Source organism: Populus nigra, chromosome 1 (genome assembly GCF_951802175.1).
Source record: "Populus nigra chromosome 1, ddPopNigr1.1, whole genome shotgun sequence".
In the NCBI taxonomy this organism is placed as follows: domain Eukaryota; kingdom Viridiplantae; phylum Streptophyta; class Magnoliopsida; order Malpighiales; family Salicaceae; genus Populus; species Populus nigra.
The window spans coordinates 2,445,235-2,472,405 of record NC_084852.1 but is presented as its reverse complement, the minus strand read 5'-3'; the positions used below and the strand labels follow the sequence as shown (position 1 = coordinate 2,472,405).

Here is a 27,171-nt window from a genome sequence, read left to right as displayed (position 1 = left end):
GAATTAATTTGATAGGTTAATTAATGATTCAATTAAAATTTGATTTAACTTTATTTTTTTTATATAATATTATTTTGATTGCTCGGGTCGATTACTAGATCTTGAGTGGTGTGGGTTTGATAATTTTAATTTCAAGTTAAAACAATGTACTTAAACTTAGACAGCAAGAATATAACACAAACAGTTAAAAAATGTCATTATTTATATGCATGATTAAGAAAAAGTAAAGTGCAAAGACGAAAAGGAAAGGGGGAGATTCCCGTTACAAATGTCAACTCGAATCAACAGAGAAATTTGAATTCAAATGAAAAAAACTTTGTTATTAATGAGGAAGTAGCTAGCTGGATTCAAACGTTCGAAAAAAAACCAAAATAAATTGTTTCCTTCGTTTGAAATGCGAAGCTAGCTTGGCTCTCATTCTACATATGCTTGATTGGAATTACAATTGAATTATATTTTTGAAAAATTTTAAATTTGTTTTAGTTTTAAATTCTTTTTTTTCTTGTTTTGTTATGTTATATCAAAAATAAATTTAAAACAATAAAAACTATATTATTTTAATGTATTTTTAAATTAAAAAACATTTTAAAAAGTAATATTACGAGATATTCCAACCACTATGTGCCAAATTTCAAAAATTCGAAGAGAAAGTCAATGGTGGAGGTGATAAAAGTGAAGAAGGACAAGATGGGTCCATGGGGGAGGATGGTGAGTGCACATCTTCTATCACTAGTCTTCTTCTTCATCTTCTTCTTCATCCAGGCATGAAAACTACACAGTAAGTTGAAAATTAATGTGTCCTAACATGAGACAGGGAGACGTGAAGACATCAAGAAGACCACTTCTGATGGGATTTGGCCACCTTGCATTCTTTTATTACATAACACCTTCTCTCACGGGATCTGATTTTATTTGGGCCTATGCCTATGCACGCAACTCTCTCTAACATGCCCCCCCACCAGCCTCTCTCCCTTTTTTCTTTTATATATATATATATATATATATATATATATATATATATATATATATATATATATATATATATATATTATTGTTGATATGGGCTTACTCTAATGCCATGCTTGTTGTCCAAGAGGTCAAGGCTGGCACATGAAAGGAATTTCTGTTTTTTCTCAGCCTAATTGAAAAAAAAATTATTTAAATAGCTTTGTTTATTTTTATATTAGATTCTATATATAATTGCTTTTGAAATTTTATTTTTATAAGAGCTAAAATAACTATTTTTTTATCTTAATTAATTTTACGATAGTTGTAATTAAATATATATTTTTCTAAACCTATCTTTTTTAAATTGCAACTAAAAGTTTTTTTTTAAATCACAACTGAAAAAACTATCACAATATTAAATACATATTTAATGATACACTATTTATCTCTTTATTATAGTTATTAAACTCAATTTAGAAAGTAACATTATGTTAATTTATAGATTATCAAGTTAACATGTTAATCATGACTCACACATCAATTATAAGTCATGAAATCTATTATTTTATTGAAATGTAGTTGTTTTATATTTTATATTTTTTTAAAGTTAGCCTAATCAAGTTTAAATTAGGTTTGACCGAGTTAATTAAATGACTAAAATATTGTTTAGTCAAGTTTTAGAGGGTTAATGTATTTATTAACTAGTAATTATACATTTATATATGTGTAAAATCTTATATTTGGAACTATTGATTTTCTTACACATAACGCATAATATATAATAAAAGATTTCCGATTTAGCCATAATTCTATCGTTGAGAGAAGAATGTAAAAAGGGTCATTGTTTTTAATGGTAATTAGAGTCATATTACCCATGGCATTTTGAAGATAATAAAGTATATAGAACTATGTTCTAATTAATTAAAAGAGTATAAATAAGGTAACTTAATCCATGGTTAAAAAATATCTTATATCAAATATTATATTTGAGATGAATATTCGATGGTTAAAATATCATGTAAAACTTTTAATTTTGCATGTACATAAATGGATTTCTCATCTTTATTAATTGAGTTTCTCTTCTCTTTATTTATTAGTCGAGAGATTATTTTTTTTTGATTATCGTGGGTGTCCGGGCCAGCTTACGCGTACCTCGACTAATCCCACGGGCCCTGAAGTTAACGACCATGTAAGCCTCCAGTGGCCATCATATGAGCAACCACAGGGTTCGAACCTGAGACCTAAGAAGGAGCAAACCCCTTAGTCCCAAGCTTTTACTACTGGGCCACCACCTAGATGGTTAGTCGAGAGATTATTAGTCACGCTTATTATAGTGATCTCTCACCTATATAGAAAAAGTTTCCAAGAATAGCTATCATGGTAAATCCCATTTTTAATAATATGATCTATGATCCATTGATTATCTCCTCGTATGATTCCATTAGCAATGGGTCATGTATTTGTTTTTCAATTTTCTCTTAATATATTTTCTCTTTATTTTTTTCTTTTTAATTTGGATAGAAAACAGTATTAAAAATTTTATATAGTAGAGACAACAACAAGAAATGAAGTAGAGAAGCTACATTTAAGATTGTATACAAGGCAAGATATTCACAGGCTGTGGTGAGGATAAGATGAACTTGGCAATCTAACGTGGCATATGACTATTGGCAGAGTTTTTTCCAAGAAAAGCATAGTGAAAAAAGAAAAACCCTAAATTAAAAAGTTAAAAAATATAATTTTTAAAATAACACAGTTTAACAGGTGACACGAGTTGTATCCGTGCGACTTAAAATGTGCAGGTCTCACCTGCGAGTCTCAAGTGCAATTTTTTATCACATGATTTTTTTTTCTCTGCTATTGTTTTGTTTATTTGTTTCCTAAATTTTTTATATTTAATTAGTTTTAGTTTTATTATTATAATCATTTCATCCGTTGTTTTTGTGTAGTTTTTTTATAACTAAAGTTAATATTTATTTTCAAATGAGATTGCTAAAAATAAAAAAAATACTTATTTTTTGCCTAACATAAATAAAAATAAGCTTACATGATCATAATTATGGAACTAAAAGTAACTAAATATAAAACGTGGGGGACCAAATGGGATAGTGTGGTAGAGAAGAAATAAGAAGAGATGGGCTGGTATAATAACCAAAATAGAAAGAAAGAAATAATGAGACGATGGACATATTGAGGCTCCGTTTGTTTGTAAAAAAGTTTTTTTTTTTTGAAAGTGAATTTTTAAAAAGTAAATTTCGGGAAAGTATTTTTCAATGTTTGGTAGTGTTTTGGAAAATGAACTGGAAAACACTTTTCAGTGTTTGGTTAAGTTATGGAAAATAAACTGGAAAATAATTTATTAATGAATTAATTTTTTTTTTCAAGTTTATCTAATATATATAAAATATTTAATATAAATATTTTATCACTTACAATAAAAGAATGAAATCTAAAAAGTATAATGATGAATTTTTTTTATTATTATATGCTATATTCATACATAGCTTATTTTATAAAATATAACTATATATGTCGTAACATATAAAATACTTACACAATTAATACAATAAATTATGCTGAAAGAAGCGGACAATGTATAATTGTTATTGTAATGATATCTGATTCTCTAAACAAACAAGGTCTTAAAATATATTATTTAAGACCATAACATTTAATTTTTCGATAATAAAACCGTTTTGAAAATTATACATTTTATAAGTTCACAACGATCAATAGACATTGCGCAATGAAATCCATATAATTACCGGCATAGTCACACAAATTTATCCATATATAATAAATATAATCAAACACTAATCATAAATTAATCAAAGCAAAATAAAACACAAATTTATGTTTATTAGGGTTTTGTTATAATTTCGTTGTTCCCATCCCATTCTGCCATTCCCCTCACCCTATCGGTTTCTATAATTCCCCATTTCCCCTGTTATATTCATTCCCCATTTCCCTTGTTATAACCGGTTTCTATAATTCCCTATTAACATTCTCCAATTGCATTGTTCCCTTTCCCCTCTCATTCCCCTCTCCTCTCGGTTCCAGTTCCCCCAATTCCCCTATTCCCATTCCCCTTTCCTGGTTCCAGTTTCCCCAATTCCCCTATTCCCTCTCCCTCCCGGTTTGTCTCATTCCCCCATTCCCCTGTTCCCTCTCACTCTCGGTTTCTCCTCCTCTCTCCCCCTGCTACTTGCTCTAGTAACGCTGTGACTTGACAAAAAAAGAGAGCGAGGGTTGACAAAAAGTATATGGTGGCCGGATCCTGGGACAGGGAGGGGCTGCTTCACAGTAAAGTTCACAGAAATCTCCCCTCCCGTTTTGCCTCTCTTTGTTAATAGAAATGGCCTCCCTTGTTTTGCCTCTCACTGTTCACAGAAATCGCCCCCCCTTTTACCTCTCTCTATTCATAGTTATCTACCCCCCGGTTTTGTCTCTCTGTTTGGTTAGAAATTTCCCCCTTGTTTGGTTAGATGATTTGAGCTGTCGATTGTGATTCATAAAGAAGAAAATAGTCATGGAAAAAATGTATTTTTTGTGGGTTGCTTGATGAATTTGGTTAGTTTTAACTGTGGAATGTGACGAGATAAGATGAAGAGTTAAGGAAATGTTATGGAAAAAATATGACAGTAGCAGATTTATCAAGAATATCAAAGGATTTATGCCATAATTTTTACAGATCTAAGAAGAAGAAGATAAAAACATGAAGGAAATAAAAGAGGAAAAAAATACTTGAAATTAATTGGTCCAGAAAAATGCTCTTGTTCCTGCTCAGCTTCCAATTGATTTTGAAGAAAAAGAGACTGTGTATTTGAGAAAATGAACGGAGCTGGAAAAAAAAAGGAAAGTGTTTTCCTTTCTTTAACAGAAGGAAAACACTTTCCTTTGGTAACGTTGCTTTTTTTAGTTTGATTGGAATTCAATTTTCTTTGACTACTTTTCCATATTGTTACCAAACATAGAAAAACAAGGAAAGTGAATTTCAGGAATTTATTTTCCTGTAAACAAACACGCCCTGAATGACAATTATTTTTTCAAGTCGAACATATACTACCCGTGTAACACATCAAACGATGCATGCTAGTAAGTTGTGTTATGTTTTTAAATATTTTTTCTATTATATTATTTTCAAAAAGAAAACTCACTATTAGCATCAGATTTTTTAATTATAAATAAAATCTTTTAAAATATTTAAAAACTATATATATATATATATATATATATATATGTGTGTGTGTGTGTGTGTGTGTGTCTCACAAGTGTGGTTGCGGTTGCTTTTCAAAATGCTTTCCATAAAAGTATTAAAAATAATATATATTTTTTAATTTTTTAAAAATTATTTTTGATATCAGCACATCAAATGATTTAAAAACATTAAAAAAATATTAATTTAACGTAAAGATAAAAATAAATATTAAAAAATGCTTTTCAAAATGTGTATATATAACAAATGTAGTTGCGGTTGCTTTTCAAAATTTTTTTCACTTAGAAAAGTATTAAAATATTTTTTTTATTTTTTAAAAATTATTTTTGATATCAACGCATCAAAATGAATTAAAAATACTAAAAAAATATTAATTTAACATAAAAAATAAAATATTTTTAAAATATAAAAACAAACAGGATATTATCCTTATCGTATTCAAGTGAACATCAAGACGATGCCGTCTTCCCATGCTACTATTTTTGCACATCTAGGATTCTCTTTCTGTGCTTTTCCATTACTTTAAGTGGCTACAGATCCATCGTATTTAGGAATAATCAACGAAAGGACATAACTCAAGGTACAATGTTGCTACCCACCTCCTCCCTTTTTGTTTCCTTTACCTTTTGATTTTTCTCTTTCCATTTATGTCAAACACCCAATCAGCAAATAGTGCACTCACTATTCCCATCATCATTTGTTGGCGATCTTATATTTTGCTTGCCCTAATTATGAGCCCAATTATTGTACATGATTGCATTTAAAGTTGCTTCATGCTCACATATTATTTGGTTTTTCATATCATTCCATTCTATCCTCTCTTTAATTTTAAAGCTTAGATGCTAACTTGGCTATCATATCTAATTTATCAAAGTTTTTAAACCGTCTAATTAATATTTTGTTTAAAATTTAAGTTACATGTTAGATGAGTTAACGTAAATTAATAAAAAAAATATTGATTTAAAATTTTTTAAAAATAAATTTACAACAACCTCATTTTGATTTTTAGAATTTGATTGGATCCATCAAGTAATATGTTAATTTACTGAGTCAATTGAGAATCATATCAAATTAATTTTTACTCAATTTAATTTAAAATCTAATCTCAATATAAATATTTAGGAACTGGATTGATAAGTCATTATAACACTAATTATTAGTGAGACAGCTTGGTATAGTCACAACAAGAAACAATAATAATAAATATTGATGTATTAATTTGTTTTGTTTAATTTAGAAGTATTAAACATAAGAAAACTGAATGATTTGATCAAATCTAAACTTCTTCATTTAATACTTATCTAACCTCAGCATCTTTTATTACTATATTAAACTAATGCTGCTTACATTATTGTCTTTGGCTACATTTTGGCTTTAGAAAGTGAAATCCACTTCTGGGTTCTTTCATGTTTTCTAGGACTGGTTCAGCGAAAGTGTGACAATGGTAAGGTACAGTTATGTCTATGGGAGTGAGAGGGATGAGCTTGCAGTGCCATCTCAAAGACTGATAGAGGCTGCTTTGAGTGGAGATGTAGAGTTTGTGACAGAGAGTTTGAAGTCTAAAACAGTAGATGTTAATTATACAAGGACAATAAGCTTGAAAGTGAAGTGTTGAGACAGTGTTGAGAGAGGAAGAGGCTGATGAGATTGAGATTCATTAAAGGGATTTTGTCACTGATGTCACTCCACTTTTTGCTGCTACTCATTGAGGTCATGTTGAAGTTTCCAGGCAATTGCTTGTAATATGTTGAAAATAATGGATTGGAAAAGGCATTTATATCCTTTGATGAGTAATTAAGGGTATAAATATTTGAAGGTCATTTTGAGTATTTTCTTATTATGTTTTGATAAATATAAATAGAAAGAAAAAAAAAAGAAAAGAAGAAGATCGGTTCTCTTCAGATAGAGAACTGAAAGAAAAGAAGAGGGGAAGAAGGAAAAAGAAGAGAAAGGAGGAAGAAGAAAGGAAAGAAGAAGTCAAAGTTACAAATAAGGGTTTCTAAAATAAGATCATGATGTTTTTATACTTGAATATGTTAGTTAAGTTTGATTTTAGAGTTTGGATGATTTAAAATGTTTAATTGATGTTTTAGGGAATTAATTTGACTTAAATCGTTTGATATGGGATCTGGAATTATAGGTTTTTGAAAAACATGTCGATTTTTTTAGGATTTGTAGTTTGAGAGACTGGGAGATCAGGATTTTTAAATCCCCATCAACCAGTCGACTGGTTAGCCTGATGGTCCCCATCAATCAGTTGGTCAATTTTGGTCGAGTGATTTGCCTGATGGTCTCGGTCGACCGATTGGTCAATTTCGGTTGACCAGTTGATCGAGCAGTAGTGATTGATTGATTCTTTTAGGTTCAATCAATTTGATATATATTCAAGATTAATTGGGTAGATATGTATCAGTTCTATAATTATGTTTTGGTCTATAATCTTAGAGTTGTAATCTTTTATGTTATCTTTTATGAGTTATTTTTGAGTAATTTCTGTATTCATTATAGGTTCTGTTGACATTTCTCTTAGTGATTCTTAGTAGTCTCCAATTCTACATCTGTTTGTCTTTTGACTTCGTTTTCTGAGTGAGTGAGATGATCTTTAATATGCATGTAATATATATATATATATATATATATATATATATATATATATATATATATATATATATATATATTTGATTAATTCTAGAATATTTATATATTTTATTTTATTTTCCAAGTATTCATCAATTTTTGAATTTATATTCTTATTTTGTTGAATTAAATTCTATTCGATATAATATTAATTTGCTTTAATAATCATGTGAATATCTGTTATGTCTAGATATTAGGATACTTGTTAGAAATTCCATACTAATAGAGAGTAGTTAGTCTATATGCATATAATAGTCTGTATATCTAGCTGGTGAGAGAGATTCTTAACTTCTGTTAACATGTTGACTTTGTTGAGAGTTATTGCTTCTTCATCATTTTTGGTTGGTATGCCTTGTTTCCATGAGATTTTTCTTTTAGTTTTAATTTGATATCTTAGCTCTACTATTACATTGTTTTTTTAAAGTTTAGATTTTTATATTGTAATAAGTATTATTTGATTTTATTGGTTTTGAAGAATATTTTGAAACTTTACGAAATACTGTGAAATTTTATATAATTTGTTTTATGAGAATTATGTTTGAGGTTTAACATAGATAAAGCGTCCTCATAGCACTGCTATTGCATTGCTAGTCACGGACCCAGAATCTGGGTCTTGACATTGCTGGTATGATTTTTTTAAAAAAAATTTGGCTTGCAAATTTTATGAATGGTTTTCTTCTACTTCATGTAGATATTTCTTTTCCTAACTGTGAATAGCTAGCTCCCTTGTTTGCTGAGACTCTAAAAATTTTTGTTTCGATTTTTTTGAGACTTCTCTTCTCTGTTTAATGGTTAATTATCACCTAATTATTAAAAGTTTGTGTAATTTGCGCTGCTATAATTATGAAATGCTTTTTCGTGCTTAATTGGAGGCTAAACAAGGGTATAAACAAAACAAAAATGGCAGAATTTAGCTGCCGCGGATTTGTTGATGTTGCCACCACCTTAATCCAGGTGCAAATTGAGTATTTTGGCTAGTCTAATTTTCAACTGGAAGCATCTGGTTAACCCAATTCTCTATTGTTTGTTGTATGGTTATCAAGTTGATTCAAGGACCGAAACTGGTGACACAGCCTTGATGTTGGCTGCCAAAGCTGATCAAGCTGGTTACTTCCTCGAGCTTATTTTATCGGGAGCTGATTTGGGTCTCGTCAACAATAATGGGGGAGACTGCAGTACAATTGGCAAAAAGAAGTGTGTTTGGGTCCTCTTTGGCAGATATTTTTCGACAGGCTATTACCACTGGAAGAAAAGTATACTCCTCCAATCTTGAGGTGTTTTCTTTGCTGCACTTTGTAGCTGGAATCGGAAATACAGAGCTTTTACAGATGATCCTTCAATATTCAACGGAAGAAATAATTAAACATGATGGTCTTGGTTTGACACCAACTATGGTTTCAGTAAAAGCTGGCCATACCGAGGCCTTCCGGCTCCTGATTGATGCTAGAGCTGACATCAGTGAGAAGAGCAGGGATTGTCAGGCAGTGGTGTCTCTTTTGCAGAATCACGCCGGTTCCAGTTTGAGGAATCGATTTGAAGAGATATTGCTCGATGCTGTGCTTATTCACAAAGTGACATGTTATTCTGAAGTTAGAGCTTTGCACTTTGCGGCACGTGTTGGCAACTTGCCTGCGATAGTTCAGCTTTTTGAAATGGGATTCCCCATAAATTCTGTGGATGACAGTGGGCATTCACCCTCATGCTTGCTTCCAGGTAAGGCCACGCTGATGCCTGTAAGCTCTTGTTGCAAAGAGGTGTTGATTGCAGGATTGTCAATCTGAGAGGAGAGACAGCAATATCTCTAGCTAGGAAAATTAGTAAATGTAAGGCTGCAGAGGGAGTGATATTCGATTATTTGGATCGTTCACATGTGATACTCGGTGAGGAGCTATGGAAGCACACTCGCGAGGCAAGGGGTTCCCCGCATGTGAAGGTTGTTCGTATAAATTTTTAAAAAATTTGCTGGTGATTTGAAAATTCATTTTCTTGTTCATAGTTATTGTTTCACTGTTAACTCGATTACTAAAATTAAAGAGATATTTCATAATACAGATATTTTTATAAATTTTATCAAATTAATTTAAAGAGTCAAAAGATAAAAGATAGAAAAAGAGAATCATTATCTTTCAAAGTAACTCCTCAAACATTTGGATCAGGTCCATCCCTCATGGATGGACCAGACCTAATCTAATAACCAACATCTCCCATTCGCTCATGAAGAACTAGATCTATCTAATACATTATATTTCAAACTTGAACAAGAATTTCATACTAAATAAACATACCGTATAACCTGAAGCACATAGTGGAATGAACTCTAATATAGAAACTTAATATAGGCTATATAAGAGATATCAACCTCATAATTAGTTACTCCTTAAAGTGTACTAGTATACCCCAAATATTAGTAACATGATTGAATATAATTCAATCCCTCATGAATTTCATACTCAATCCATCCTTACAATTACAAATATTCTAAATCATATCAAATATATTTGAGTGATATGATCCCGGCTGGTGAATACAAGTAACGGGTGTAGAATTAAAATTACCTTTTCTTTCGCTCTCATATCAATCAGATCTGAATTAACTCATTTTCTTAGGAATATTCCTTTAAATCGAATCATTCAATGACTATAAGATATACTCTTAAAGTAGCGATCATTTACACATCACCTTATGATATAGTTAAAAGTCACAAAGGGTAAGATATTGAGATCTTATACATGATCTCCAGGACTCACATAATAAAGAGTAGAGATCCATTTTTTATTCCTGTAATGGTCGTCAATAGATATAGTATGAAATGCATGCTATAGTGGAGCTTACTCTTTTTTCATTTGAAGACAAAAAGTGTATGTCGTTGCTCTCCTTGTTAGAGGAAATACATCATATGAGTCTTAGTTTTGTCGCTAAAAAAATATAGACTTCAAACCAGAAATTCTCATTTGCTCACTGTCATTAGTGGCAGATGAATAATTTCATACTCGACTTCAATCATAATAGGCATATGAATGGTGAGAATTCATTTATGTCAATTATTTTATTTAAAAACATCATCTTGGTCCCAACCAAGGTGGCTTTTTAATAATTACTTTGAGTTAAAATTGCTCCCACCGTGCCAATGTCGCTTATTGAGTATTAAAACTCAAATAGTATCATCTCTACCCACCTTACAAGTGTTAGAGGTGATTGCTCATGTGAGTGAGCTAATACAAGTCTAGCGATATACTTTAACAAATTTTACTATACGATAATCACAATATATTTCATAAAAAAATAATGAATAACATGATATCACTATTATTAGTACTGCTGGAACTTTGAACAACATAAATAGAAGTGTCATCCTTAATAGATGCATTAACGGTGTCTAACACCATAAAACTATTTAATACAAAATCATAACCATAAAAAATTTTATCCAGATATATTTTTCACACAACAACCAACAAATACAATATAAAAGCCCAATTATAGTAAAACAAGAACAAACACAAGATTTTGTTAAACTTCTGTACATCATAAAGATAAAGTGTGCGTCTGCCCCGCAAATCCATTTTGCAGGTATCAATCCTAAGCACAACAGTGAAAGCATTATTTCATATGTATATGTATTTACTTCCCTTTGAAATTCGACAAAATACCATAAAGGTTGTTAGATCCGTTGCTATATAGTCGATTGCTTCTGAGTCTACAATCCAAAAGGGAACAGATTCAACAAGCATTAAACAACCGTTAACGTATAAGTTAGATGGATGATTGTCGTTAAACATTACCTTTGGCTCAGTGCAATTACGAGCAAAGTGATCAGGTTTACCACAATTGAAACAATTCATATTTTTGCCTTTCTTACCGCCATGTTTCCCACAATTTGGTTTATGTCCCTTACCCTTGCCCTTTTTATGTTTAGAGCCATATGCTCCTCGCATCTTAGTCCTAGATATGAAAGCTCATTTACAGGCTTCTCAGCGTGAAGTCAATTTTCTTCAAGCTCAACATGACGAGCAATATCATCAAATATCTTGATGTTGTTATTGTGGGTAAGGTTAACACACATGTGTTTCCAATTGCTTGGCAAAAAGCGGATCGAAACTTAGACTTGTTGTCCATTAATCATCTCATACCTAACATCCCTTAATTCACTGATCATGTTAGACATGATTGTAAGATGCTGCCTCATCATCTGATTTTTGCGCTTCTTGTAACCGTCAAATTTGAGGGTTAATTGACAAAATCTAGTAGTGGAGGTTCTCCATACTAAATCTTCATAGCATCCCAAACTGGTTGGGCTGAACGATGACTTTCAAAATACAACATTCTATCATTTCTCATATTGCTCAACATCAAAATGCGAGCTACATGTTCTTTGTGCTTATAGGTTTGATATGCTTCCATATTAAACGTGTGCTGAGTAGTGTTTCCTTGCTCAGGTTCAACCATCTGTTGTGTAATTGTTTCCAACATTTCTTGCTTTCTAGGAGATACTCAATGTTACGATGCCAATCATCGTAATTCTTTTCACATAGTTTGTTTCCATGGTTCAAATCAGTAATAATACTCTTAGATGTAGCCATATCAAGCGTTATTGATACCAATTACAAATATTAGTATCTAGTACAATTTAAATGACATTTATTGCTACTCTATTCTAAATTAAATAAATAATAATCTAACACATATAATAAAAATAAAAATAATGTTAAACACTTAATCAATTTCCATTTGTATAGTCTAATTATTATTAGAAATTTAAATGAGTGAAAAAATTATAATTATTAGTTTCAATTAACAACTCCCATTGATCAAATTGTAGATATTTTCATATACATGGATATAATGTAATTAAACCTTAAATTACAAAAAAATATGCAGTTTAACAAAAAAAAGTCAACCAATTATCTTAATAAAAAAAATACTGAAATAATAATAAAAATAAAAAATTAAGAATAAAAAATTTCAGAATTATTTTATATTGCAGGTACATAATTAGGGTCTCGAATTACGCCATCTACTTTATCAAATTCATCTCCTCAAAGTTCATTCTGGTCGAACCATGAAATGAATTTAGAAGCAGCATCTAAATGACCTGCGCTTCTTCCAATGCATCGTATACCCTTTTCGGTATACTAACGTTTCATCTCAAGCAACATTTCATCAACGAGATTGTTGAAGCCTATATTCTAATTATAATTGCACTGACATCCATTTCTCAGGTAGAGAATTGAGAACGATTAACATTTGATGTTCCATGTAGAACTTGTAAACACCACTCATAGCTAGTTTACTCATCCAATGATACATATAATCAATGTGCTCTTGAATTTTATGAACATGATTAATGGTATAACCCAATAAATATTCAATTTGTTGTTAGCTGTCCCCTAAAAATATAATAATCAAGGGTATAACAAATAGGTTTTGACGTGTGAAAATCACTATCTTTAAGGTATTAATTGCCCTCACTATATTTGTTGTAGGGTTAAAGCAATATACCTTCAGGATACAACAAAGCCTTGAACTTATAGATAGAAACTTCTATAAGTTTATTAAGAAGTTCTGTTTTGTTTCTGATAAATATAAATAGAGAGTTTTTAGAGTAAAATTAGGGAGAGAAGAATGTTTTTTTTCCTGTCAACATCAAACTGATATTTATAAATAAAGTAACCTTCTTTTAGACTAATGTGTCTATAAAATTTAGAGGCACATCTCTTCAAACCAGTATGTCTGTAGAGTTTAAAGGCATACATTTCAAACCAATTTGTCTATAGAGTTTAAAAAACAACTCTTCATTCAAATTATTTAAGCAATTTGACAGGAGATGTGATGCATAATTATAAGATTAATTAATTTTAAAATTTTAATTAATTATCTTAAATTAATGAATTTAAAAAATAATAATAAAAAGTATTTATGCTAATAATGCAAAATGCCATCATAGCCATATATTGTTTTTTAAAACCATATGGTAGTTACACAACTGCCATTTTGAAGCAATTATTAAAAAAAAAACAATTAGAAACGAAAAATTTATGATACAATCAATATAGTCAAAAGCCAATGTTTTTGTTTTCCGAAATGCAAATTTGACAAACATTTTTAGAATCCCTCTTTTAAATAATACATGGTGCAGTCATCGATGCAAACAAAGAACTAACATGTATTCATATATATCAGAAAAAAAACATTTGTACAGTAATAAATGTATTGCATAAAATCTAATAGAAAACACATCTTAAAATCATGTTCTGATACCATTGTAGATTTAAAGGAAACTTATTGGTGATTTGAGAATTCACTTTCTTGTCTCTAGATCAATTGCTTCAGTGCAACTTCAATTACTAGAACCAAAAAGATATTCCACAGTAGGAACGTCTTTATAAATCTTGTCAAGTTAATTTAAAGAGTAAAAAATAAGAGAAAATAAAGAGAGAACCATTATCTTTCAAAGTATAAACTATATCTTAATATAGGTTATGTCCCTATATATATATTAACGGTTTTTTCTTTTAGTAACTCCTCTAAACATTTAGATCACGTCCATCCCTCATGGGCAGACCAGGTCTAACCCGATAACTAACAGTTTGGATGCTCAAATCTGGCTTGTTAACATGGGGAAAGTTGAATCGAAGGAATATGGTGTGTAAGGAATCAATGGAAGGACAAAGTCCAACCTTTTTGAAGAATAAAAGAAAGGTGAATGAGGCTGGAAATGAGATAGTTTTCAGGGTGTTGACTTAGTCAGGGAGTGACACGACCAAAAGATTGATGTCTTCTCCCAAGTGCAGGAGTGTCGAAGTAATAAATAACCCGGCAAGACCGGGGTCGAACCACAGGGAGGTTAATTGTATAAATTATAGATAACAATAATACAAAAGTAACAATAACAACAACAACAACAACAATAATAATAACAGTGAAGAAGAGGAAGAAGTTGATGAGAACTTTGAGATGAAAGATTAACGTAAGGATTAAACAATGATAACAACAAATGTCAAGGTTAGAGGATCCACTAATGGTACTTCAAACAAGTATAGTATAAACCCTTATTATTCAATTGGAAACCACACACAAAGGAGGTTCCAATCAGATTATAAATTGTTAACATGATTACATTAGCTATCTTATTCGAATAATGCTAATACTTGTAAGTGTTTTCAGGCATTCATGATTATAACTTATGTTAACAACAAATCAAGTTCCTTTCATAGCTCAGGTGTCGGTTATACCATACAGTATGGGCTATGAAAGTGCCAAGTATTTGTTGTACCAAGTGTTATACAACATAAATCTAGATTAACCATTTAACAAGCAAAGTATTAAAAGTGAACAAGATAACAAATATAAAGCATGTTAGTATCCAACATTAAGGTCCATGTTAAGTTTATATTATACTTATTCTTACACCATTAGTGTACCCTTTTCACCTTGACATAATTAATTTAGCTAGACATAATGAAAGAAAGAAACATAAATAAACAAGGAAAAGAAATGAAAAGCATAAGCAAGAGATTAATATAAGCAAAACTTAAGCATTACAAAATATAAAGAGAGAAAGCAAGAGCATGATCTTGATCTGAAAACCAAGATGCCTAAATACATGGCAAATGCCTCCTTTTATAGGCCAAAATTCGGAACTATTGATTTGTTGACTAATTGATGAGTGGGTGGCCACATCTTGACTTGGTGACAATTCTTATCTTCTTGTCTGCCAAAAACGTCATTGATGACGTCATAATTTGAACAAACTTGAATCATGAAAGTTCTAGGAAATTGTCTCATCTTTCCAGGGTAAAAATTTGAGATCATTTGGACTTCTAGAACTCGAGATATGGGCTGAACACTGAACAGTGTCTGGGCTGCAGGACAGATTCGGACTTCTTCTTTGTTGCTACAATTTGGACTTGAAAACGGCCTTGTTAAATCTTGGGCTCCAAATGAAAGTTCTAGGCCTATGTCTTATCTTTCCATCCATATAAAATGGACCTAAATCCAAGATCTACAGCTCCAGATATGACCCAATTACCGAACTGTGTTCCAGTTTGGACTGCACCAACATCTCTTTGGCCATCTTTTTGTCCTTTCAATTTCAATACTTCAACTCATCAATCAATTCTTTCATTTATGTGATAGGCCTGCATTTAAGATGAACATTTACCATAAATTAAAGGTATCTTATATAATTAGATATGTTATTATAAAACACGCTTTAGTTAAGGAGTTATTGATACTTCAAGTGCAAAATGATGATATAAAACCTTGATAAAAATGCACTTTTAAGTACTAATCACACCCCCCAACCAGCTTATTACTAGTCCCTAGTAATTAAAGCGTTAAAATAGAAAAACAATTTGCAAAATCCACAAAGCAAGGCATTCATCATTCAACTTCCATTAATCTATCCAGATAAACAAACTCTCATTAAATTTTATATATCTGCTCAATACCTCTTAAACAAAATATTAATAAACCTTCCTTGTTATGTGCTCAATGTATGAAACATAGATGATGTGGCTTTTGTTGGAAGAAAACAATATTTTGTTCTAATGTTTAAGGTTAACTTCCTTGGGTTGGGATTATTTTATTTTATTTTACTCTTTTTTTTTTAATATCTATACATATAACATAAAACACAATGCATCTTTAACCCATGTAACGAGCTTTCGGCTAATGACTCCCAGACCAGTTGATCTTAGGGCATTAGGTGTTGAGACACCCCTACGAGCTTAGTAACTCGGGTTGCAGATACTGATACGTAGATAGTGCAATGTTTGATTCCCTTAAGCTTTTCTCCTTAACCCATGTAACAAGCTTTGGGCCAATAGCTCCCAAGTCAGTTGACTTTAGGGTATTAGGTGTTAAAACACCCCTTCGGGCTTAATTGCTTAGGTTAGGGAGGCTACGAAATCAAACTTATCTACGTTTTTATTATCATCATTTTCTCTTTTTTTTTTCTTTTTTTTTTCTTTTTTTTTTGTTTTCTTTTTTTGCAAATTATAGACTATCCCTATCCCTTAGTTGTTACCTTTAACAAAAGAACATAAATAATGTAATAATCCAATGTGCAACCCACAATCATATGTTAAAGTGTGTGTGTGAAAATGAAGGTTTACGAATACTTGTTAAATGAGTATATGAGCAGAATTAAGTGATAGCAATGCGAGAGTTTGTAAACCTGAATATTTCAAGAAGTATTCTAATAGGCCTTGTTATGAATATTGCAAATAACCATTAGAAAATGTTTACTAAGATGCGTCTCAAGAGTCATTCCCCCTTACTCTACCATCCTAGTAATAACAGTTTTGCCCAATGGTTTTTAAACAAAAACAGTTAGTTGGTTTTTTTTTTTTTTTTTAATTACTACTACCCTCTCCCCCCAACCAAAACGAGACATTGTCCTCAATGTTCTAAGGTAGAAAGATAGAGTATAGAAGACATCACCTGAAACAACGAACACTGACAAACCTGAAACACACTTAAACAAATATAAAAAATAACAAACAAAATACTATGTTAGAAATAAAACCAAAAAACACAAGGATTCACAAACGAAGGCTCAAATCCAATCTAAGCTTTTTACGGCTTTCTGTAGTTGACCAATTGATGCGACTCATGGAAGGATCAATTACAGGGGTGAAAGATTGTAGTTTGTCGATCAATTGTTCAGCCGTAGCAGCAGAGATTATGATTTGTCGTGCTGAAGATGTTAGAAATTCCTGTTCCACAGCTTGATCAAGAAAAGACAACAAAGTATCATAAAAACCATTAACATTGAGCAAACCTATAGGTTTATAGTGAATGTGAAGTTGGGCCCAAGAGGAAATATGAAAGATCTCTTCCAATGTGCCCAGACCACCTGGTAAGGCAATGAAGGCATCAGCATGGTTAAACATTGTATTCATTCGATCAAACATTGTGGAGACCTGTAGTTCCTCTCCAATTGTTCTTCCAATGATGTCCCCTTTTGTTAAAGCTTCGGGGACGACCCCCAAAACTTGACTACCTCCTAAAAATGCAGCTATTGCCACACCCCCCATTAACCCAAGGCTGCCTCCCCCATACACTAAATGAATCTTTTTCTCAGCTAGTACCTGACCAAGATGATTTGCTGCTTCTAAAAAAGCTATTTCCTTCCCAGGACTGGATCCACCGAAAACACAAATATTTTAGATGTGATAACTTGAGGGACCTGCCATTTCTACACACTTCTATATCTGTCTAATGTAAGGGATAAGTAGAAATGAGGGGAAGGAAGAGAAGATTTTATAGATGAGAAATTGAAGATGCAATCATACCACCTATATGTAGGCCAGCTGGAGTCTCACACTCTTTCTCTCTCTTTATTTATTTATTTATTTATTTTGAAAAAGCATGTGTATGTACAGGTAGTTGTGATTGTGGCTCACATCTTTCCTTGGTTTTACGTCCAAGAACGGCTTAAACGCCCTCTATGGGTCGGGGATAGGCTTCCCATCCAGTTTTCTTAAAAACTGGCAAACAGGGTCTTTTTTAGTCAGATTCCCAAGACTAAGTCTATCATGTTCTTTATGAAAATGGGGCCATAAATCATGAATTGCACGATGCACATCTCCACTAGGATGCGTCTCAAGGGTCAACAAAAGATTATCTAAAGACCCCTTACTCAGGCCATCCTTAATGAATTGTATTTTATCTTCACGGTTTATAGATACCATTCCTAAAGAACGACATGTTGCATTACAAGTCCATCTGGCACATCGGTGACAGACTTTCAGTCGTTTTGCACGACGTTTCTTTGCAAAAGTGCTTTTACCTGTTCCAGGCATGTGTGAAATGAAAGAATTGGAGGACTCACCTGATAATCGGACCTTTGCTTCAATCAACCAACGAATATCTTCAGGAATTCCATGATCCATTAACAACTTCGATCTTGCACACCTAGCACGATAAATTTTTGTAATCGCATTCTGAGGCAGAGCGGGAAAGTACTTTTTCAATTTTTCAAGAATGGTGTCCATTTTGAAATGAGAATTGGAGAAGAGATTCAAAGAAGAGAGAAAGAGCAAAGAATTGCACAAATATATACAGATATTAGTTATTATGGGAAACTGAAAGAACCGACTGAAGTCACGGAGTACCGTTGTCCGCCATTTGACCGGGATGAGAGACTAGTAAAACAAGAGTCACACCAAAAGGAAACACAAAAACAATGTGAGAAAAACAAAATAATCAACCTTTATCTACAGGATCATTCAAACCAATGGATTCATTTTCACTAGGAAAATTATCAAAGTAAGTTTTCAAACGATGTCCATTTCTCTTAGAAACATTGTCATTCTTTGGATTCTCAATATCAAAGGCCCTATAAGGATACACATGTTTCTCAATAAATGGACCACTCCATCTTGATCTTAACTTTCCAGGAAATAAATGGAGTCGAGAATTATAAAGCAAAACTTTTTGACCAGTATCAACTTTTTGACAATTTTCACAAGTTTTGCAGAATGCATGTGTGTCTTTGAACATGGTGGGCCAATAAAATCCATTTTGAAAGATTTTCGCAATGGTCTTTTTTGACGAGAAATGACTCCCACATGCTTCAGAATGACAAAATTTAATGACACTACTTACCTCATTGTCCGCAATGCATCTTTGAAATATTTGATCAGGACAATGTTTGAATAAGTTAGGGTCATCCCAATAAAATTGCTTCACTTCGTTCAAAAACTTACCTTTGTCTTCGGTACTCCAATGAGTTGGCAAGTCTCCTGAGGCAAGGAAATTGATATTTTTAGCAACCCAAGGCATTGAACTAAGAGAAAGTAAGGATTTGTCAGGAAAGTAATCATCGGTTGGTGTGATGTTAGATATCGAATCTGTTGTCACTCTTGACAAAAGATTCGCATCAACATTTTCAATGCCTTTTTCATCCGTGATTTCTTCCTGAGAATAAGTCATTTGCAAATCTTCAAATTCATCAAACTCAGTATTACTCAAAGTAGATTCAAATTGATCATAAACCAATTCTTCAATAAAATCTACTTCTTGTAAATCATTATCATCTCGAGGTTGCTTGCAAATGTTGAAAATATTCATCTCCAATGTCATGTTCCCAAATGATAGCTTCATCAGTCCATTCCTACAATTAATCAATGCATTAGAAGTTGCAAGAAATGGACGTCCTAAAATAACAGGAAATGAATTGCATGCTTCAACAGGTTGTGTGTCCAAGACAATAAAATCCACAGGATAAATGAACTTATCGACTTGTACTAACACATCTTCAACTATTCCTCTAGGCACTTTTACAGATCTATCGGCAAGTAAAAGAGTTACAGAAGTTGGTTTTAACTCACCTAGATTGAGACTTTGAAAAACTGAATATGGAAGTAAATTCACACTAGCTCCAAGATCAAGTAAGGCTCTTTCAATTTTATGTTCTCCAATAAAGCAAGAAATTGTAGGACAACCAGGGTCTTTATATTTCAAAGCATTATTGTTCTGAAGAATGGCACTTACTTGTTCGGCTAAAAAGGCTTTCTTTTTCACATTCAGTCTTCTCTTCACAGTGCACAGATCTTTCAAAAATTTAGCATAAGAAGGAACCTGTTTAATAGCATCCAGCAAAGGTATATTGATCCTTACCTGTTTGAAAGTTTCAAAGATTTCAGAGTTGTGATTGACTTTCCTTTGTTTAGTCATGGCATGAGGAAATGGAAGTGCTGGCGGAGAATCAGTCTTTTCTTTGCAATGATCAGATTCAACCCCTTCCTTACCCTCAGAGATTGACTCATCATCATTCTCACAAGGTTCAAGAGTGGGTTTTTCAATAACCTTACCACTGCGAAGAGTGATGACTGATTTGACGTGATCAATGTGTTGGCTTCCCGAACTACCTGCATTCAAATTGTATTGCCCATTTGGATTTTGTTGTGGTTGAGAAGGAAACTTACCTTTCTCTTGGAAACTGAGAACAGATGTCAATTTTGCAAGAGTATCTTTAAAATCTGTCATGCTTTGAGCAAGTTGAGTGTTAATTGCCTCTTGCTTTTCCATAAATGCATGCAATGTTTCCTCAAGATTTCTTCTAGGAGGTGGAGCATAAGGAGGTGCATATCCATGAGAATTTTGGAAATTATGATGTGCTTGAAACGGTGGCTGTGAAGTTTGAGCATTATTGTTCTCACTCTTCCAACTGAAATTTGGATGATTTCTCCAACCAGGGTTATATGTTTGCGAATATGGGTTATGGTTGGACCTTTGAAAACTGTTTAATGCATGGGCTTGTTCATGGAGACATTCTTTAAAAGAAGGCAAGGTTGGACAGTCATTGGTTGAATGTTCGTTGGTTTCACAAATTTGACATGCAATGTCTTGAACAGATTTTAATTGACCACTCTTTTTTAATTCTAGTGCCTCAACCTTTCTAGCTAAAGATGCAAACTTGGCTTGGAGGTCATGATCTTCCCTAAGGTTGTATATACCTCCACTAGATGTATGAGGTTGGGTTTTACTTGGTGCCTCATAAGTACCTGTGGTGTCCCAATTTTGCGCATTTTCAGCTAGCAAGTCTAGGTATTCCATTGCTTCATTAGGGTCTTTATCCTCAAAAGTTCCATTGCACATTAATTCAACCATTTGCCTATCTCTAGGAGTTAACCCTTCATAAAAATGTGAAACTAATCTCCATGTTTCAAAACCATGATGGGGGCAAGTATTAAGTAAGTCTCGATACCTATCCCAACATTGATAAAATGTTTCTCCTGGTTTTTGAGAGAAAGTAATGATTTGTCTTTTGAAAGAGTTTGTTCTGTGGGATGGAAAAAACTTCTTTAAAAATTGTTGTTGCATTTCATCCCAAGCACGAATGGATCCAGGTCTCAAATTTTGTAGCCATGTTTTAGCTTTATCTTTTAATGAAAAAGGAAAAAGCTTCAATCTAATGGTGTTCATGCTACAATTCGAGTCATTATATGTGTTGCAAACCTCCTCAAATTCCCTTAAATGCAAGTATGGATTTTCTAAATCTAAGCCATGAAAAGACGGTAAAAGTTGAATAATGCCTGTCTTAAAATTAAAATGAGATGCATCAGGAGGAAAAACTATGCATGAGGGTGCACTTGTTCTTGTGGGATTCATGTGGTCTCTAAGAGTTCTAACCCGAATATTCTCATTATTCTCATTATGAAGTGATTGGTTATCTTCTTCAGCCATATTTTCTGAAAATGATGAGGATACCCTACAAAGTCTACCACTTAATGTACGTGACCACACTCTCATGCACGTGTAAGAAGAGAATAAAAGGAAGAAGAAAATAAAAGAAAGAGAAACAAAACAAAAGAAACAAAGTTAGATACAAGAAAAAGAGAAAAGAGAAAAGAGAAAATAAAATAAATACTATAATTTGTACAAGAATTTACCTCCCCGGCAACGGCGCCAAAAACTTGACACGACCAAAAGATTGATGTCTTCTCCCAAGTGCAGGAGTGTCGAAGTAATAAATAACCCGGCAAGACCGGGGTCGAACCACAGGGAGGTTAATTGTATAAATTATAGATAACAATAATACAAAAGTAACAATAACAACAACAACAACAACAACAATAATAATAACAGTGAAGAAGAGGAAGAAGTTGATGAGAACTTTGAGATGAAAGATTAACGTAAGGATTAAACAATGATAACAACAAATGTCAAGGTTAGAGGATCCACTAATGGTACTTCAAACAAGTATAGTATAAACCCTTATTATTCAATTGGAAACCACACACAAAGGAGGTTCCAATCAGATTATAAATTGTTAACATGATTACATTAGCTATCTTATTCGAATAATGCTAATACTTGTAAGTGTTTTCAGGCATTCATGATTATAACTTATGTTAACAACAAATCAAGTTCCTTTCATAGCTCAGGTGTCGGTTATACCATACAGTATGGGCTATGAAAGTGCCAAGTATTTGTTGTACCAAGTGTTATACAACATAAATCTAGATTAACCATTTAACAAGCAAAGTATTAAAAGTGAACAAGATAACAAATATAAAGCATGTTAGTATCCAACATTAAGGTCCATGTTAAGTTTATATTATACTTATTCTTACACCATTAGTGTACCCTTTTCACCTTGACATAATTAATTTAGCTAGACATAATGAAAGAAAGAAACATAAATAAACAAGGAAAAGAAATGAAAAGCATAAGCAAGAGATTAATATAAGCAAAACTTAAGCATTACAAAATATAAAGAGAGAAAGCAAGAGCATGATCTTGATCTGAAAACCAAGATGCCTAAATACATGGAAAATGCCTCCTTTTATAGGCCAAAATTCGGAACTATTGATTTGTTGACTAATTGATGAGTGGGTGGCCACATCTTGACTTGGTGACAATTCTTATCTTCTTGTCTGCCAAAAACGTCATTGATGACGTCATAATTTGAACAAACTTGAATCATGAAAGTTCTAGGAAATTGTCTCATCTTTCCAGGGTAAAAATTTGAGATCATTTGGACTTCTAGAACTCGAGATATGGGCTGAACACTGAACAGTGTCTGGGCTGCAGGACAGATTCGGACTTCTTCTTTGTTGCTACAATTTGGACTTGAAAACGGCCTTGTTAAATCTTGGGCTCCAAATGAAAGTTCTAGGCCTATGTCTTATCTTTCCATCCATATAAAATGGACCTAAATCCAAGATCTACAGCTCCAGATATGACCCAATTACCGAACTGTGTTCCAGTTTGGACTGCACCAGCATCTCTTTGGCCATCTTTTTGTCCTTTCAATTTCAATACTTCAACTCATCAATCAATTCTTTCATTTATGTGATAGGCCTGCATTTAAGATGAACATTTACCATAAATTAAAGGTATCTTATATAATTAGATATGTTATTATAAAACACGCTTTAGTTAAGGAGTTATTGATACTTCAAGTGCAAAATGATGATATAAAACCTTGATAAAAATGCACTTTTAAGTACTAATCAGGGAGAAAGATTCATTTTGAGGCAAGCTTTGCTCCTAATTTGGAACTTTTGGTTCATGGCATTGACCTCATTACAAAGGAGGCCACTTCTGGTGTTTGGTGACAAAATTCTTTAGCCTGAAGTGATCAAAACTAAACTAGTGTAATATATATATTACACTAGGGATATATATATATATTGCAATATGATCTCAGATAATTCATTTTTTTGGTACCCTAGGTTCTTTGTTTCAAAGATTGAATACAAGTATAGTGAATTGAATGTAAAATGAAATTAAATAACTCTCGTGTTAATCTTTTATAGATGACCATTGATGCTACAGTGATGATTGACTGATGACAATGTTGTTTTTATGTTTCCTGGTATCCATCAAAGTGGCTTATCTTTGATTATTTTTTGCCACTCCTATTGCTCTTAAAGACCTCTTCTGATGCAAACAGAAACAACACAGGGAATAACACAAGAAAGACAATAAATATAAAGAAAGATAGAATTTTCTAAAAAGAATATCAATTGCAATAATCCCAATTCAAGTTTTTATTACTCAATATATATTTTCTCCATTGAACACTAAAGATTAAAGCTCTTCTAGCCTAGTAGTACTTATATACTAGAAAAGATATCCTAACCAAAGCTAGAAAAATAATAAAAGATTTATAAATTTGATAGAAAAAATTCTAAATCAATTAGAAAAATATAACAAATCTCGAATAATAATTTATAAACCTAATTTAGGGTCCTTATTGACCTCAAATTACTATAAACATAAGATTCTATGACGAGTTGGGTCTTTATCTAGCAGAAAAGTCTAGCATGGAGAATCACAAAGAGATCAAGGTAAACGTTGTCATCATATATATTGTGTGACGTTTTGAAATAAATGAGTAAGAAAAAACAATAAAGCCCTTAAAGGCTTAAAAGTGAGTATAAATGAATAAGAGGTATTGTGGTAATTGAATAAACATAATAAGTATATAAAAAAAAGAGAAAAAAAAAGGGATCTGAAATTTTAGTGTGAGGGACGATAGGAGAGAAGGGATAAAGAAGAAGAAGAAGAGAAAAGAGGGAAAGATAAGGGAAATAGAAGGGAGTTGGAGAAAATAAGTTTAAAGGTAAGATTTAGATTTTTTTAAATGTATAAATGTGTGTTATTTGAGCTTTAAATTTATTTTTTGTTGAATGTTAGGGTTTTGAATATTGTGTTTTGGGTTTATTGATGAATTGATTTGAATGTTATGGATTGATTGTTATGGGTAATGAATTGTTTAGTTGATTTTGGAAGATTATAGGTAAAGATGATGATTTTGAGTTATAATTTTATTTAAACGGTGAATTTGAGTTAGACATCTTGAGATAACAGTAGTTAATCTTTGGAAATTATGGTTTTGAGGTTGAAGACGATAAAAGTTTGGTTTGGTCCCTTATTTTATGAAAATTACACTTGACCCTAAAAATTTAATAAAACTCCAAAATGGTCCCTATAGCATAATTTGAGATTCTGGATAGAAATGAGGATGAATTATGGACAGAATTCCACTATTTTCATGAATTTATGATATTTTTAGTTTAGTCCTCTAATTTGACAAAGTTACAATTTGACCCTTAAAAATATGATGAAATTCTAGATTGATCGCTAGTGTAATATTAACTTTTTCAAATTGGTTTGATGAATAATTAAGGGTTATTTAGTGAATTATTATCAAGTCTTACTAGTTGTTTCATTATGGATTAGATTTCGAGGAATACCGTTTAGTTTTTGGGTTTTTAGAAAAAATGAGTAGTTAGTTCAAAAACATATATGGTTATGAAATAAACCCTTAGTTAAGTATATTAAATAGGTTGTATGTTCTTTTGATTCGTTCTTTAATATATCTCCTTTGTATTCAGATAATCCTGATATTCTACCAACGGGACATTAGTAGGATTTCCTTCTTTATTTGCTTTTGAGTGCTGTTTGCTTTCAAGTCAGGTGAGTATATAATTTTTCATATGCATGAGAAATATTATAAATATGAATTGGATTATGCTTCTTGATAATATATATGTTGATTACTATCCTTGTTATGATAAAGCGTGATTAATTGTTGAATCTGAATTCTTAATATGAACCAATATATATTTTGAATTGACTTCTGAATTGATAGCTTCTCATTTGATTGATGTAGCCTTGAGATATGAATATGTCTATTTGATTATGATTATGAATCTATGGTATGCCAGTCAAAATACCCATGTTAAAAAGGTAGTGTTAGTTTTTATGCACATCGTATCTAAACCCTAGTTGGTCGGGGGAGTCACCAACCTGTGTGGACTGATCATCCCACAGTACGGAGCCTCATGCTTATTGCATTTTGATTTTCTGACGAGCTTTACCTTATGATATTCTTGTTATGGTCTATTTGAGAAACCTTTTTATAAGAACATATATATATATATATATATATATATATATATATATATATATATTCCTCATTGTTGTATTACCTCGTGTGTGTGTATTGAACGTTATCTACTCACTGAGTTGTTGAACTCACCCTCTCATTATTTATCTTTTCAGGCTTATAGTTTGCTAGCAGATCACTTTTGTTGGATCTTCAGAACCTGCTCTTTTGTTGAAACTTATACTTTTCCTTTATGTCTAGTTAATGCTCCACAACTATGAATTTGTTTTAATTCTTGTATTAAAACAATCAAATTATATTATGAAGTTAATTTTGTTATTAGTGTTGCATTGAACTCCGATTGAGTTATTTAATAGATTAGTTTGTATGTAAGTTTGAGTTCACATAGGTATGAAACCTTGAAGGGAAACTTTGCCTATGTGCTGGTCATGGATCCGAGAATCGGGTCGTGACATATTGGTTCACATTAAGAGTGGATTACTGGTATGTAACATCTTGGTAAAGCATAATCCTCTATGCATGCATGTTATGACTGTAATACTGACCTAAAAATACATGAAGTTGTTTGTCTTCAAACCCTTAACCCGACTGGGATATGTTGTGATTGTTAAAGAATAATATAAATTATATATCGAGATTTTATCTAACAACTTAAGCTTTTGGGTTAAATTGGTTCTTTGATGACCAAACGGTCATGAGTTTGAATCTCACCATCCCTATTTATTTGATAAAACTTAAGCATAAGGTATTGTGAACATGTGCAAGTTTCAAGCCAAAGGGCTTTTCTTGAGGGGGTATGTTAGAGAATAATATAAATTATATCCCGGGATTTCACCTAACAGTTTAAGCTTTTGCGTTGAATTAGTTCTTTAACATGATATTAGAGATTTGATGACCAAGCAGTCACATGTTTGAATCTCACCATCCCTATTTATTTGATAAAAAATAAGTACAAGGTAGTGTGGATCTAATCATATAAATCATATATTGAGACCTC

The 27,171-nt window shown here is 32.0% G+C and overlaps 1 pseudogene; it reads left to right on the top strand.

Moving 5' to 3' along the window:
• Nucleotides 1–6,605: 6,605 nt before the first annotated feature.
• On the top strand, nt 6,606–23,874 carry LOC133672806 (uncharacterized; annotated as a pseudogene).
• The last annotated feature ends 3,297 nt before the right edge of the window (nt 23,875–27,171 follow it).